General features: G+C 37.8%; 1 pseudogene; it reads right to left on the bottom strand.

Moving 5' to 3' along the window:
- Positions 1-13,522: 13,522 nt before the first annotated feature.
- The window catches only part of LOC129085131 (aurora kinase A-like), a 56,222-nt pseudogene continuing 53,177 nt past the window's right edge, over positions 13,523-16,567 (bottom strand).

Below are 16,567 nucleotides of genomic sequence, written 5' to 3'. Positions count from 1 at the left end.
TATAAGTGCTGGAAATACAAAATATAATCTTCTGGGATACATTGGAATATATTTCCATAACAAAGATAATGTAACAATAATAACAACATCAAACATTTATCAAATATTATATGCCAGTAACTGTTTGAAGTGCATCCCGTGTCCTATTTAATGTTTATAAGAGCATTATGAGCTAGGTAATTTTATCTGCATATTACAAACATACAGACTGAGGCAAAGGGAGGTTAAACAACTTCTCTAAGTTTAGGAAGCAAGTGGCAGAACCTAAATAGTTAGATTTGAGAATCGGTGAAGTACTAGTTCTTTATAGCAATTGTGTTTCAAGGCTTATAGTTGTTTCTGTGCCTATATGTATTTTGAGAAGTGAACCATTAATTTGAGAAGCAAAGAAACCTAATGACATTCAGTTACATAGGGGAGGTAAGTACATTGTTGCCCTTAGAGCTTTCACAATCTGTGCGGGTGTGGTAAAGGTAGAATATAAATCAGTACACAAATAATCATGATTGATGTAATTGGACTGTGAACAAAACATTCTAAAAGGTCAAAGGAGGTTGTGATTTGCTCTGGCTTCAGAATGTGAGGAGTCAAACAAGCTGGATTTTGAAGGATAGACTAAACAAAGGGGCAGAGGCAAGAATGTGAATAACTTGAAGGAATAGTCACGATCCAGGCTAGTTGGGGTATAGGCTGCTTGGGGTATTTTTAAAAGCCATGAGGCAGCAAAGTGGGGTAAACTTTTATGGACCTTGTTAGACAATTTCAATATAAGTCTGTGGTAGTGTGGTAGCAGTGAGGAGTCCAACCAAACTTTGACTGTGCCTCTTCCTAGCTTTGAGAACAAGGAAGTTACTTAAGCTCTCTGCCTCAGTTCCCCCACCCTAAGATAAGGCTAATAATGGTATCTACATTACCAGGGTGGTGTTGTAATTTAAATTAGTATATGTATCTCATACATAGATATCAAATGTATGTGTGGTGTACATGTTTATACAGAGTCTGGCATATAGTAAGCATTATGTATATGGTAGCTGTTATTATGATGTAACTTTCAAACATTTGTTAAAATAAAGCATGTTAAAATATGTTAAAGTGAAACTTAAAATTTGTTAAAATAAAACATTTGTTAAAGTGGCATCTTATTTGGAATCCTTATGTAGAAAGCATACTTAAAGAACCAGAAAATAAGCAAAAGCTGCTTTGTTAGGGGAGCTCCATCCCCTTGAGCTGTCTCTCACTTTGCTGAGTTGCCCCAGTGGTATTTCCTGGGCAGCCTACGACTGCAGAAGAAGAGTTTAAAATCCCCCATGGTAGACACCAGAAGGCAGCCCCTCACTCTGTGGGAAAAGGAGGGCTTTCTCAAGCCTACATCTAACTCCTGAAATCCAGACTAAACCTCTCAATAGCAATGTCTCATACGCATCTGTAACATATCTAAATAAAACTTGACTTCCTTTCCTTTGTTCCCACAACCAACAAGTCCATTCTCTCGACCTTCACCATGAGTGAATATTCCCACCCTTCCATTGATTAGCGAAACCTTGATTCCTTCCTATCTCCTATTGTATTTATTCTAATCTGCTTAAAATCTTTTCAACCTTATCCCATAGCACATAGCGTAAAATACAAGCTGATTATTATGAGCATCATTCAGAGCTGTGCATAATTTGATCAGGCCCCTCTTTATTCTCCAACATTGTTTTGTAACCCTCACTGGTTGCTTTGCTTCCTGGAACGTGCCGGCTGCTTCCCTCCTCAGGGCTTTTGCACTAGATGTTCCTTCCAATCTATTTCAGTCACTGTAGTGGGGTTTTCTATTCTTTGCAATGGATGCATTCCTAACATATGGAGCTCCATCACTGACCTGATAGTGTAAGAACTATTCTGTCATACATACACACGACTGTTCTTTTCAGCTAATTCTTATGTCTTATAAGTCCTCCACTTCTTTTACTTTGCAGCTTTAAGGGTTTATTTGTCAAAAAAAAAGCCAAAGGTCACACTAGGGGGGGTGAGTCAGTGTGTGTGTGTGTGTGTGTGTGTGTGTGTGTGAGAGAGAGAGAGAGAGAGAGAGAGAGGTTCACTGGGAACCTAGACCCGATCTTGGAGACTACAAGTTTTTAAAGCAAGAGAAAATTTGCATTTTATACAGATTTCTCTGTCAGCCATTTGGAGGTTAGTTTCATCTCCATTTCACAGATGAGAAGTGTTAGGCATTAAGTTCAACAAAATACCCCAACTACAAGGAGAAGAAACCAGACCTGAATCCTGATTTTCTAAATTGAACCTCACAATTATTCCCCTTATTGTGCGATGGAATGAATTTCCTCAAACTAAATGTCTATTTAATCTTTCCTTTAAAATAATTTACTAAAATGTTTACAAAGTGCTTTTCAAGTTCCTGGGAATTGAGAAATAAAGGAGATTCAGTACCTGCCCTTTAGAGTTCAGTCCTCTTATGTTTTAGCTCCAATTAGATTTCCAATAGTCTTCTATTTCTCTCCCCACTGAGGTGACTGAATCCTTTCCCTGCACCTCCCCAATGTGAAGAGAACACAGAGCATCCTTCTGTAGCATTTGTGTGGAAATTGCCCATGTTTTGGTGTGAGAGGAGGCTCACCATTCTTGTGGCAGCTAAATTGGATTGGAAGACAAATAGAAATCTGACCAACAGCTACACTTGACGTTTGTTGTTCCTGCATCACGGACAAGTGTTCTAAGGACTTTGGTTACAAAAACCATCACCAAGTTTCCAAGAGAAGAGAAACTGAACCACCGGTGAGGCAATAAACCTTGCCCAAAGGAGCATTTGTCCAAAACACCCAGTGACTTCTTTAATGTTAAAAGAGAGGAAAAGAAAACATTTATGCATTCTCAGAGGTTTAAGCTTTTTTTTTTTTTTTCCACTGTGTCATCTCTGAAAATATTGCATTAACCCCAAGGGTCATATAACATTTTTGGTCCAAAGACTATTTTCGTTATAGAAAAGATGATTTTATACAATTAATAGTGTGGGGTTATATAGTAGATGCCTAATATCTAGAAGTTGAATGATGGAAAGTAATCATGAATAGTGCTAAACACTTACATAGGTCTTTCAGCTTTCTCAAGCAACATTCATTTTAATCTTGTAAGAACCCTGTGGTTAGGTGGAGAGCAGGCTACCATGAGATGACTGAAGAAAATTAAAATACAGGAGCCCAAATTATTTGTTTAAAATATTGATGGCTATACTGACTTTAAAAGCCAGGTCTCTGAAGTTACAGACTATATCTTTCCTATTAACTTATACTCATGTGGTAGAGTCAACAAAAGCACAAGTTTGGAACTCAGACAGCTCTAGGTACATACCTTTTGGTACATTTCATATTTGCACATTTAATAATAGATGTCATAATAAAAATATTGCATACACTGAGGCTTCTCTGTATATTGTATCTAGGTAATTCTTATTACCTTTTAATTTATATGAAACTGGTTTTGCTTGCAATGGAGTCAGGAATCTTGGGTCTGAGATTTAAAAGTGATATTAATTCAGACTTTTAGATATGAACTTGAGCTGTTGTGCAGAATTAATAGATCATCCATATGTATCTTTCAGCTGTACTACAATGGTACACAACACATGCTCTAAAGTCAGAGTTTAAGTTTGTATCTTGACACATCTTTCCACTGTGTAAACTTAGGCAAGTTATATAATATTTCCATACCTCAGTTTCCATATGTATAAAAATTATAAGTCTCTACATATGAAACTGTAAAGACTGAAAGAATTCAAGTAAAACACCTTGAAAAATGCCTATCACATGCTTGGTTCTCAATAAATGTCAGCTATGATTGTAAGTGTTGCAATTATATTAATCAGAGTAGCACTTACCCCTTATGTGTGACAACATACCTAACTCTGGTAATTGGCAATTTTCTTTTAATTTTAATTATTTTTATTATGTTTAATTATTTTCCAAGTGAGGCCACATCATGGCAGCTAATCCTCAGATATTCCATCTTCTATTGACCTATTTAACTGTCCTTTGCCTTACAGACTTAAGACAGTTGACAATGGTAAAAACAGCCAACTTTGTTTTAACAAGTAATTGAGCCCTTTAAGACAAATTAAATTTCCTTGGATATTTATGCTTTACTTTGTTATGACAATAGATTATGCCTACGCTATACTTGGAAATTATTTATGTGCATTGAATTTTTCTTATTTAAATTCATTCAATAAATACCCATCAAGCACTGTGATTTCTACCCTCAAGAAATTTACAATACAATAGGGATAAAAGCATATCAGTAAATAAGTCTAACATATATTTCCCCTCTTAAAGCTAATTCTGAGATAAAGGCTTGCATGTAGGTGGCTTATTTGAGAATATGAACCAGGAAGCAAGTGTGAGGGACAGGGGGACTAAAAAAGGAAGGAGAAAAAGCAAGGGAAGCATGAGTTATAAAGATGTTCACTGCTTTGGATAACTGTTGCTTGATTTTATGGGACTGTCCAAGAAATACTGGGAAATATGTTTCAGAGCTATCTGCCCAGGAGACAAAAGAGGGATGCATTTCAGCTTGAGCTCCTATATTTCATTGATCAATCGTGTCCCCCAAATCCTTAATTCCCCTGCACTTTCTAATTGCATACCGTGAGTTTCGAACTAATATCCACAGACATCGCATGCTCTGGCAATCAGAGAAACCAAGGAGCAGAAATCAAGAAGTACATATCACAAAGCCCACATGAAGCTTGTCAAAATCAAAGCAGATTTGGTTACCACTACATTAGCTGGTATAAGATGTGAGCCTTAGAATATAACGCACAACATTTGTCTGATACAATCCATATCCTGTATCTTGTCAATCTGCTCAAGTTCTCCATTAAATCTAATATGTCACAGGCCCTGCATCAAGGGGGTGGCTAGCTATATCTGCGAAGACTTAGCATTGGGGGATTAGGTGAAAAAACTGATGTCCTTGTTGTCACAACTGGCCCAAGGCAACAAGCGATACTCATTATCTTCCTCCTCCACTCCCCCTTTCTTGTCACACTCCAATTTCTCTAGATGTCCTGGAGAAAAGTGATACAGAGCACCATCCCTGAGACATCTAAGCCCTTAGTTGTCTTCCTATTGTCAGGAAATGAATACTGTTGATTGTCTGCTCATTATTAATAAAGGGCATGGAAACAGCAAAAGATGTACCTGGAGGGTTCCCTGAGTTCCAGATACCTTCCTCTCTACCTGCATTGTATAGAAACAGTACAAGTCAGGCAGATCACTCCCATCTTTTCAGCCACTTCATTCTTTGCTTGCTGTTCATTTGATGGTATCTGGAACCAATAGAATTCTTTCTCTGTCCTCTAGCAAAAGCCTTTCTTCCAAGGGAACTAGAGCCTCTGAGAAAGCAGAAGTTCAGGTTATGAAGATAGCACAAATTCCACAAGTGATATCCAAAAGTGATGATGAAAGAGAACAATCCTACTCCCACCGCTTGCTTGTTTGACCCATCAAGTCTACCTGTTGGGGAGACAGCCTCACATACTTATTGTTGATTCAACACACAGACCATATTCTGGAAGACAGCACCCCAAACTAACACCCCAGAACTTATCCACTGTTAACCTCAAGCTGCTACCTTAGTTGAGCTTTGACCTGAACATTCCACTATTCTAATATGTCATTTGCCTTAGGAGGGTGAGGCATGTGGTAAGACAAGTAGAGTCCACTGCCATGCACACAGTGTTCTACCTCTTTTATCATAAAATGGGTCACTTAGTGTGAAACAACATGTTTGGTGTATATTGCTGATAGATGACTTATTCTGTAAGCTCTCAAATGGTGATGCTGACCAAGACACCATGTGTAGAGGAACCAAACTTAAATCTAACATAAATAATTTTGTTAAGAATAAATCATTGCCCTTTATAGGGTAGAAGGGATTTTATATAATTAAATTGCTTTTAATGCAAAGTTAGTTGTACCATATTAAGAGCCCAGTGTTGGTCTCTTTGCTAGCAAATTGGAAACTCAACCATGGCAATCACTAAATCAGTCTTGATGAGAGGGATCCTGTGCCTTAGACCCATGGAGAACTTCCACCACTGTTACCACACCTACCTTCAAGGGTCCTCTGTGCAAACAGTGGGGCACCTAACGGTAGAGACTGGCTAACATATACTGTATTAGTCTCCTTATTGATTGACTTCTCTGTAGTGGATACTCTATGCAGGCATAATGCTCATATAAAGTCCTCACAATCTGTGTCCATTCCCCCCGCAAAAATCTATTTTCATGCCACTTTCCCAGATCTTTTCCTGGATCTTGCTCCTTCCTAGCTACTTGCTACTGGCTAGTATTCTTACCATGAGCTATTTCTCTAACCACAAAAGGGATGCCAAGTGTACCACTTAAAATATTTTCCAACTTGGTGGGTGCCCCCACTACTGTCTTTCAGGACATTCCTGAGTGGGGTTATAGTTCCATAGCACTTATATTACAACTCAAACATTGTCATTAACTCATCTGTGAGTTAGTCCCAAGTTTCTTCCTCTTCCTTCAGATGGCCTTAAGAAATTTTCCATGAGACATGCGGCAAGTTGAGGAAGAAGCATTTTTTCAATAAATGTAGGTGTCAGAGGAGTTTGGGATACCAATTCAAAGAACTTACTTGTGCTTCCTGGACTTGTGAGAACCAATATGAGATATGTACAATGCATTGTTTCTGTGCCCATCTAGTCTTGTTACTGCATGGGTCTGACACTGCCTAGCTCATGATGGGCAGCTTGGGTTTATAGTAATGTATTTGATGTCTCAAGACCTGACACTTAGTCTTTTCTAGGGTCATGTATGACATCAGGACCAGCTTCTCGTATGATGCAGAGTTCTCTGCCAGAAAAGCATATCCTTTATTCCTACAAGTATAAACTGTGAGTCTCTTACTGGAGCTTTCCAAAGACCCCACATTTTAATCTGCCATGAATATTGTAGTATCTAAGTCCTGCACATTTTAAATCAAATATCTTTGTTTCCATATAAGGGCATAAGTATGCTAGCTGAGCCATATTGCTGGAAAGAAGAAGAGTCTTGATAATGACTTCTCCCTCACTCATCCTTATTTACATGGGATGGAATTTGAAAGAAAATTACATGGGACTCTCTCATTCACTAGTAAGTAAGTCATTTGCCACTACATGACCAAGTTTATCTCTCCTGTGAGGGTTGTTTTTTTTTTAAATCTCTGGGTGCCTGCTAATTATAGTTCTTATAATAACCCAAACATATTTTCTGTTCAACCCATTCAACTGTCCCCAAACAACTCACAGACTCATGGTTGCCCAATATAGTTTATCTCAGTTCATGCTGTAGTTTTGCTTAAGGATCAGTTACCATGCTTCAGACAACTCTAGATAAACATGTAATCAATACATATGCAATCCAGTCTGGCTGAGATTAACCCATGCTCCACACTAAAGGTTGGCAAATTTTTCCATAAGGGGCCACATACTGCCACAGACCATGCAATAATTAAAGTACATGTCTTTGTTTCAAAAAATTTAATGTACCAAATTAGGCAATGGATCAGATTTAGCCAATAGCTTTACAGCAAGCTGATCTCTGCTATACACCATCATGTCTCCATGTATCTGTAACTCTTCTGAATCAAATACAGGTGGACATTTTGGTAACTGCAATGCTACAACTTGCCAGGAATTATGGCCATCTTAGAGGTCATCACCTCTCTGCTTACTACCATTAAAGCCATCTGACTGCTTATGGTGGGTGTGTGACCCATTTCTGTGGTCCAGTTTTGAGTGCTCTCTCTTAAGGACCACTTCTCTGCCAACTGAATTGATCTGAGTTCCCTGAAAGCAGAGGCTGAGACAAGAACTTGGGTGAGGATTTTTTATTTGGGGTATGATTCAGGATATAGGGGTGAAGTAATGCGGAGAGTCAGACAAGAAGAGAAGAACATATGAGGAAACATTATCAAAGTCTCTCCTATTGGTAATGAAAACACCACGAGAAGCATGCAAAATATGTCCTAGAATTGTCACTTAATAAGACAAAGAATGGGAGGCTGTGATCCTTAAACATCAGCTCTTGTCCCATATTTGTTGACAAAAATGAACCACCCTAAATTTCTGAACTGGCTGGTGCATGGGCCAAGCAATGTCTTATGGGCTCCTGACGAGCTGGAAAATAACATGAAACAGAAAGTGGAAAGACACATGGTGCACTTTGGGAGTGGGATGCTGTGAGTGCAAGGCGACTCTAAGGTTGTGCTGAACTCCCGTCACAAGCATGGCTGAAATCAGAGGTGGGCTGGGGAAGTGAGCCAGTGCAGAGGTATAGTTAAAAGGTGAGGTGACAGAAAGGAAAATTTATTTATAGTACTAAATAATAACCATCTCCATGAATATAAGTACTGAGATGGTCTCACAGACCAGTAGGGTAGGAAAGCAAGGAGGCAAAGCCTAAGACCTATTGCCTAACCTGCTTTCACTTCTTATATCAAACTACACACAGCTCATGATCCAAGGGTATTAAGCCACTTAAAGACAAAGTAGATACAAGGAAGTTTCTACTTCTGAGTTCAAAATGAGAAGTACCTACTGTTCACTCCACTGTCTCCAAAAAGCCATAGACACTGAGACCTGTCCTGGTGCCCAGAGGGACCCTCTCCTTTGCTAGTGTCAGATGAGCCAGGTCTGAAAGTCAGCACATAGCAGCCTTTTTCCTGTTTTGTTCTGTGGAACCAGTAGACCATTGCTTAGAAAGCCAGAAGCTCCTTGCCTCTATTTTATTCTCAATTCTACTCTCAAAGAGCCTCAGGGTAATGATAAGAGGGGAGAGAAAGCTTGTTGGGAAACTCCCTGTCTGGTTTCAGGAACTGTAACCACACCCTCTCCCAGGCATGAGGGCCCCAAGGCTGGAAATAATCAGGGAGGCCTTGGAGAAACAGGCGCCTGAGGAGATGTAATCTGTGCCCCCTGGCAGGGGCGTAGTTCCAGCTTCTCTTCTTTGGCTTCTCTGCTTTGCCATTCAATGGTCCAACAGTCCGTAATCCATGATAAGTAAGTTATCTCATGCAGAGATAACAACATAAGACAGATAGCGGCCGTTATTGGCAGCAGACAAGAAATTGGTGGACACAGAGAAAGGGTAAGAAGGCCCGTACACCTCAGCTCGCTTGGCTTAGGCATGGTTGGAGCCCTCATTCTATCCAAAAGCAGTCTCCTTCTTTCTTGGCGCCTCTCTCCCCACACCTGGCTCAGGCTTGAAAGAATACCGGAGTCAGTCCTAAACCAGATGTGGCAGTTCCCAGGGAAATCAGGTCTAAAAGTAAATTCTTTAATGTGTGCTTTGTTCTTCCCTCAGAAGCTACAGCCAGCTCATGCTGGGAAGGAAATTTACATTGTTCACAGATCCTACTCTATACCCTTAGGCACTCTTATGTTTACTACACTCACCTCTTTAGTCATCTCTCTTGTTTACTATCTCTCTTGTTTACTAGACCCATAGTATATGGGTCCTCTCGGACCCATATAAATCACCCATATAAATCGGTGTGTTCCTGCCATTTGTTTTCTTCAAGGCATATCCTATTCTCTGTAAACATTAACATATGGATGTAATGAGATAACCTGTGCATTCCTATTACCTTGCCCCACTGATAACCTTTTCAATAAAAGCCTTTGAACAAAGGGACTCTAGGCCTTCCCCACTAGAGGGATGTACCACGTCCCCTCTCCTGGCAAACAGAAAAATGTTGGCCACGACTGGTGTTTATTCCCCCATCCGTGGCACGGTCGGGCTCTGCGGGATTCAGAGTCCCTGCTCCCATTTCAGCTGCCCCGGACGGTAACCCTCAGATCTGGGAGCGCTGCGCTCCCCGTGACAAAAGTTCAAAAACCTCTGTTAGTACTTTAATATCCAAACCCAAGGTAAGGCCAAAAATAAACAAACAAACAAACAAATCATTAAGAATAAAATGCTTAGTGTAATACTATGTATAAAACAGGGGGGAAAAAGTCCTGGTCACTGTGATTCAGTTGTTAGAGCATCATTCTGCAAAGTAAAAGGTCACCCATTCAATTCCCAATCCAGGCACACACCTGGGTTGTGGGTTCAGTCCCCAGTTGGGAGTGTGCGAGAGGTGACTGATCAATGTTTCTCTCTCACATGATATTTCTCTCCTTCTCTCTCTCTCTCCCCTCTCTCTCTAAAAATCAATAAGCATGTTCTCGGGTGAGAATTTTTAAAAAACAGTAAAATTATAATAATAAATTTAAATGTGAAAATTTAAAGACATTGTCACATAAATTACACCATTATATTTTAAAATATTATTTATCATCTCATTTTAAAAGAATCTAAGAGCATTAAAAATAATCATAATATAAATGCGAGCGTACAAAGGCAGAATATAAAATGTCCCATATGTTTACTGGGTCTTTTTTTTAGGCGAGTAAGGCGATACATTTTCTTGTCACTGTGGGATTGACCTTACTGAGGGCCTTCCAAGAACACTGCAGTGAAGTGGAAGGAGACTGTTCTCAGGAATGATCACTTATAGAAGGTGGAGCCAAGGATCCTCGTTGGTGGATTCTCATACTTACATGCCTTGGAGATTGAAGAACTGAAACATTTCGACCTCTCCACTGACCACAGACCAGAGGTAAAGGCTGCACAAAACTCCAGCTGACTCAGAGCCAGGCACTTCTGATGTGTCCACTGAGCTTATCAGAATTTTGGTGGTACAGAGCAGATGACAGTCTAGAAGCACGATGACTAGTTGTTCTAAATAATGTTGAGAAAACTGCGGCACCCTTGTAAATATAGAAACAGAAGTAATAAAAATCTTTCATAATGTAGGAATGCAACTACCAGCGACTAATGTCTTGTGGTTCTTTCTAGGATAATAAAATGTAATGTTTATGGAGTTTGGCCTGAAAATGATTTCAGCTATTTCAGAAACACAGTCTTGGATAATCTGTTGACACTCTGGCAAAAGAAAGACCATTCTCAAATAGTAAATCAGTCTTCAGAAGGTAAGGAATCCTTCTCTTCCTTACCTTCTCTTGAAATAAAGACAGCATGACAGAGCTGAGGGGAAGCCAACCCTGAACAAGGAGAAGAAAGGGAAGACAATATTTGTAGGCTAGGATTCTGAAAAGAGATTAGATGGAAATTTTGTAATTAGAAGATCTTTATTGCTGGGGTGGAGATGAGCAGCATTTAGTTTCACTGTGAATTCTTGGAGTGATCTAAAATGTCTCCTCCTTCATTTGACTTTTCTAGGGTTCTCCTTGGGGGCTCACATGCTATATCAGGAGAGGGTAAATTAACAGGCTTACACCTTTGAAATTACTGGATGAAATTTCTCCTTTAGTTAGTTTAACATCATTTTAATTCAAGAATAACTTTAGACTTCATTAGAATCATTAGCAATTTTTTATTCTTAGCCTAAGACAAATTTGGATCCTGAAATTTATAGAATTCCTAAATTCTGTGGGTGACAAATCACTGCATCAGAAACAAAATAGAAAGGAATCTATTTAAAAAAAACAAACAAAAAAATCTATGTCCCTTCAAATGGTTGAAGTGTCTGGATAGACATGCTCCTAACTGAAAAAAAAAAATTGTAAATTGCCATTTATTTGCATTAAATTTTTAAATAATTTATATTCTCCCAGTGATATTTTGTTCATAGGATTTGATTAGACTGGTCTCCATTTAGTGTATTGGCAACACTTTAGACATCAATCAGCAGGACTTGGGAGTAACAATTCTTTGCGTTGCCCTCAGAACCCACCAATAGTTCTTTGGCCAATAGTCGGAGAACTATTGACAGAATGGCTCTTCCACTTAGTGTGGGTCTGTTCTGAGTTAAGACTCAGTGAAAAACAGGTGACCTAAACTTTGAAACTTCTTTCCTGGAGCAAATGACCTCCCAAAAAATTACATGTTATTACTATTATATAGAAACACCATTTTTATTTAGCCCTCTACACCCTTGGCAAAGAAAGAAGAATCCAGTTCAGCTACTGGCTATCACCAAACGGAGGAATGGCTACAATAACATCACAGAGACCAGTCATAGCAAGTAACCAAGATTGACAATTTAGCTCTTTAGGAAAGTTATCTAAATACATTACTACTCATCACATTTTTAGTGGTAAATGTTCAGAACTTTTTCTATCTATTCTAGAGAATACTGACCTTTCTTTATGATTTTAATGATATATCTAAAATATAACAATAGCAATAACTCAAACACAAATGTCAAAGTGAGTTGTTCATTTAAAAATGTACACATATCATACTCTGGTTTCTCTTCAGATTGTATAAATCTTTTGCCTTTTACTAAAAATGTACACATACCATTTGTTGATGATGCTGGAGGGGATTTAGATTTTCGATTTGTTTAAGCCAATAATTTTTCAAGGCACAGTATTATTTCATTTATTCTACAAATAGACTAAAATACAATAGGAGTTAAACAAATACATTAAAAATGAAGTGCTTGTAATATGAAAGTTGTCATGGAAGGTATTTTAGAGATGGCTAATTGTAACTCTCTGAGATAAAGGACCTTAAGGCTTAATAGGGCTATAACACAGTATCTGTCACACCAGGCAGTATGTGCTTAGTGCCCTGCCAAGAAACTCCATCTGATAAACTCGAAAAAGGATGAACAAAGAAGGGAGTACATGAAAATAGCAATGACTAATGAGCAAGATTTCAGTGGATAAAGAGAAATAGGGCATTTAGGGGGAGACATACTTGAGCAATAATGTGTAAGCAGAAAAGTGTGCAGCATATTTTGGGATTAGCAAGGAAAAGCACTCTGGTTGCTATAGGAGCATAATAGGCAATAAGCTAGGGGCATGTATTGGTTGATACCTACTCTCTTAAAAAAAGAAAGCAAAGAATATAATTCAATTACTGGCTACTAGAGGAATAGATAATGTATAAACCATTATGATGGATTATAGACGTATAAAGACTTGTTTAGAACAAAATTGTCAAGGGGATGAAATATGCCTTTGGTTCCCACAGTGTACCCCTTAGTACCTTAATGCTTTCCCTAATCCTCTCTAAAATTTACTTCACAGGTAATTGAAAGATTCTGGTTAATATCTTCAGCTGTTACACTGGAGATGTTCTCTCTATGTTAATTAGAATAAATGGATTATTAAGGATGAAACAGGAAATTCAGGCATAAATGGTGGATGAAGAATTAGGGAGGCAATTCGTTAGCCTTCCCAGATTCCTAAAATAAGTTACTTACATGTAGGGTTAAGTTTTTCACTCCCTATTATCTGGGGCCTTTTTTTTTTTTTTTCCCCCAGTTGGAATATCTTTTTCTCCCACAGCTATGTAAATCTTCCTGGGAGTATATTTCTAACTGTGCAAAAGATGAAAAAAACCCATTAAGGAAGAAGTTCTCAAGCACTTAGTGAGGGAGCCTGGGTGGTTAGCCCGCATCCATTACAAACTTTCTTCCTTCCATAGAAGCCGATTTATCTAATCACCCTTACAGCTACGGATGGTCGTGTCACATGCTCGGCCAGAGACTGAGGCAGAAGTCTGCTGGAGTAATCAGAAGAACAGAGGACAGCAATAGCTGGTGATGCCACTTCATGACTGGAACCTGATGTCTGGAGCAGGGGCAGCTGCAGGGTGAAAATGAAGATAAGGTCAAGAGAACTTGAGAAATGCCAGACATGATATCTTTGAGCTGCTAAGCCATCATCAACTGCTACATTTTCTTGTTGAGTGGGAAGATAAACTTTTTCCATAAGCCATTTGTTGGCTGAATTTTCTGTTACTTGCAGTGAAAAGTACTCCTGACAGTAAAAGGCCAACGTCAGAATTGATTGAGAGTTTTTCTTTAAATAATTTATTTATCTCAGGGTTGGGATCAGAAGGGAGTGGAAGTAAGGCACATTACCCCAAATCATGAAGATATGATTCCAGTTGCTATAGTACACCCCCTTACCTTCCCTCTCTATTCTGGATTAATTTTTGATTAACAGAGAGGAGCCTCTTAGTTTTTACCAAAAAAAAATTTAATAACCAAACAAAGATTCCCATTCTGAATTGTCCAACCAGCTCAGAAATACCCACTCACAATGAAGCACTTGTATGAGCATCATTCACAAAGCAAAATTATTGAATACTACCTAGGTACAGATATTTTGCTACTAATTTTATGTATATTCCTTAATATTCACAGAAAGTTTGATCTTTCAAATTTAAATCAAATTTAATGGGGCAGAGTTATATACAATAAAACACATTCATTTCAAGTATAAAATTCAATGAGTTTTGATAAATATATACACATGTAATCACCACTACAGTAAAAATAGAGAAAAATTCTCAAACCCAAAAATGTGCTGTGCTATCCCTTCATGATCAATATTCCTCAACTCCCAGTCCAAGCAACTATTGATTTGCTTTCTGTCACTACAGTGTATCGTACATTTATTTCCTTCCCTTTTACTCACTTTGGGTTTATTTTCATTTTCTTATTATGTAAGTTTTAGGTGTATAATTCTAATTTGACATCTGTATACACTCTAAAGAGATCAAACCCGGAAGTCTAGTCACTATCCATCACCACGCAATTGACTCTCTTTCCTCTTTTGCCACCTCTCAACCCCCTTTCCCTCTGGTAACCACCACTCTGTTCTCTGTAAGTTTGTTTTTACTTTGTTTTATATGTTTGTTTTTTATTACCATTACATTCCACATAAGAGTGAAATCATACATATTCATCTTTCTCTGCTGGTATTTCACTTAACATTATCCTCTCAAAGTCCATTCATGTGGTTGTAAATGGCAAGGTTTCATTCTTTTTTTATGACCAAGTAGTATACCACTGTGTATATATGTATATTGTGTGTGTGTGTGTGTGTGTGTGTGTGTGTTTATACCCACATTTTTTATCCATTCATCCATTGATGGAAACCTAGTTTTTTCCCATCTATCTTGGCTATTGTAAATAATGCTGCAATAAACATAAGAGTCCATATATCTTTTTAATTAGTGTTTTCATAGTGTTAAGATAAATACCCAGAAATGGAAGAACTGGTTATATGGTAGTTTTATTCTTAATTATTTGAGGAAACTCCATACTGCTTTCCATAATAGTCACACCAATTTACAACCCCACCAGTAGTGTACAAGTGGTCCCTTTTCTCCACATCCTCTCCAACACTTATTCTTGTATTTTTGATAATAGCCATTCTAACAGATATGAAGTGATTACCTCAGTGTGGTATTGGTTTGCATTTTCCTAGTTATTAATAATGTTGAACATCTTTTCATGTGCCTGTTGGCCATCTGTATGTCTTCTTTATAAACATGTCTGTGTAATTCCTCTGCCCACTTTTAATTGGGTTGTTTGTTGTTGTTGTTGTTGTTGTTGGGTTGTTTGAGTTATTTATATTTTTTTCATTATTAACCTCTTGTCAGATATTTGATGTGCAAATATCTTCTCCCATTCAGCCCATTGCCTTTTCATTTTGATGATGGATTCCTTGGCTGTGTAGAAGCTTTTTAGTTTGATAAGGCCCCATGTGTTTATTTTTGTATTCATTTCTCCTATCTTTGGAGTCAGATCCACAAAAACGTTGTTAAGACATAAGTCAAGGAACTTGCCACCTGTTTTCTTCTAGGCATTTTGTGATTTCAAGTCTTACAATCAAGTTTTTAATACATTTTAACTTAACGTTTTTGTATGGTGTAAAATAGTAATTTAGTTTTATTCTTTTGCATGTGGCTGTGCAGTTTTCCTAACATCATTTATTGAAGAGACTATCTTTTCTCCATTGTATGATCTTGGCTCCTTTGTCATAAATAATTGCACATATGTGGATTTATTTCTGGGCTCCCAATTCCATTTCATTGCAGTGTGTCTGTTTTTGTTCCTATAACATGCTGTTTGTATTTCTATGGCTTGTAGTATAGTTTAAGATCAAGAAGTGGAATCTTTAAAAAAAAATCAATCAGTTGGTCCTGCCTTAATAAAATAAAGGAGTAAAAAGACAATACCATTTCAGTAGTTGAAGAAAAATTATTTACTGAATTCAGCAGTTCCTCATGATAAAAAAACAATCTCAGCAAAGAAATATCACATGAGAGAAGTTTCTGGGGTGAAGGTAATGTTCTATAGCTTAATAGATGTTTTGAGTTATGTAGATAGATTCATTTGTCAAAACTTCTCAAGTGTTGACTTAAAATTTGCAAATTTTGTTGTTTATTAATTATGTCATTAAAGAAAAAATACTGTAAACAAAGTTTGAAATTTAGTTAAAGAAAAACATGCTGAAACATTTAGGAAGGAGTACACTTATACTTGTTATGTACTTTGAAATGCATCAAAAATTCAGATGAACTGATGGACGAAGAATAGAATGAATAGATGGAAGAATGTGCAGTAAGGATGATATGATGCTGATGGTAGAATCTATGTGGTGAGCATCAGCAGCCCATGTGTCTAACCTGAATATAAACCAGCATCAGAAAAGTTCTATTCACTTAATACTGAAACTTCTGTT

The sequence above is a fragment of the Pteronotus mesoamericanus genome, unplaced genomic scaffold (assembly GCF_021234165.1).
Source record: "Pteronotus mesoamericanus isolate MK-2021 breed Mesoamerican mustached bat unplaced genomic scaffold, CSHL_Meso_final scaffold_21, whole genome shotgun sequence".
Lineage (NCBI taxonomy): Eukaryota > Metazoa > Chordata > Mammalia > Chiroptera > Mormoopidae > Pteronotus > Pteronotus mesoamericanus.
This window is presented reverse-complemented; position numbering and strand designations above follow the sequence as displayed.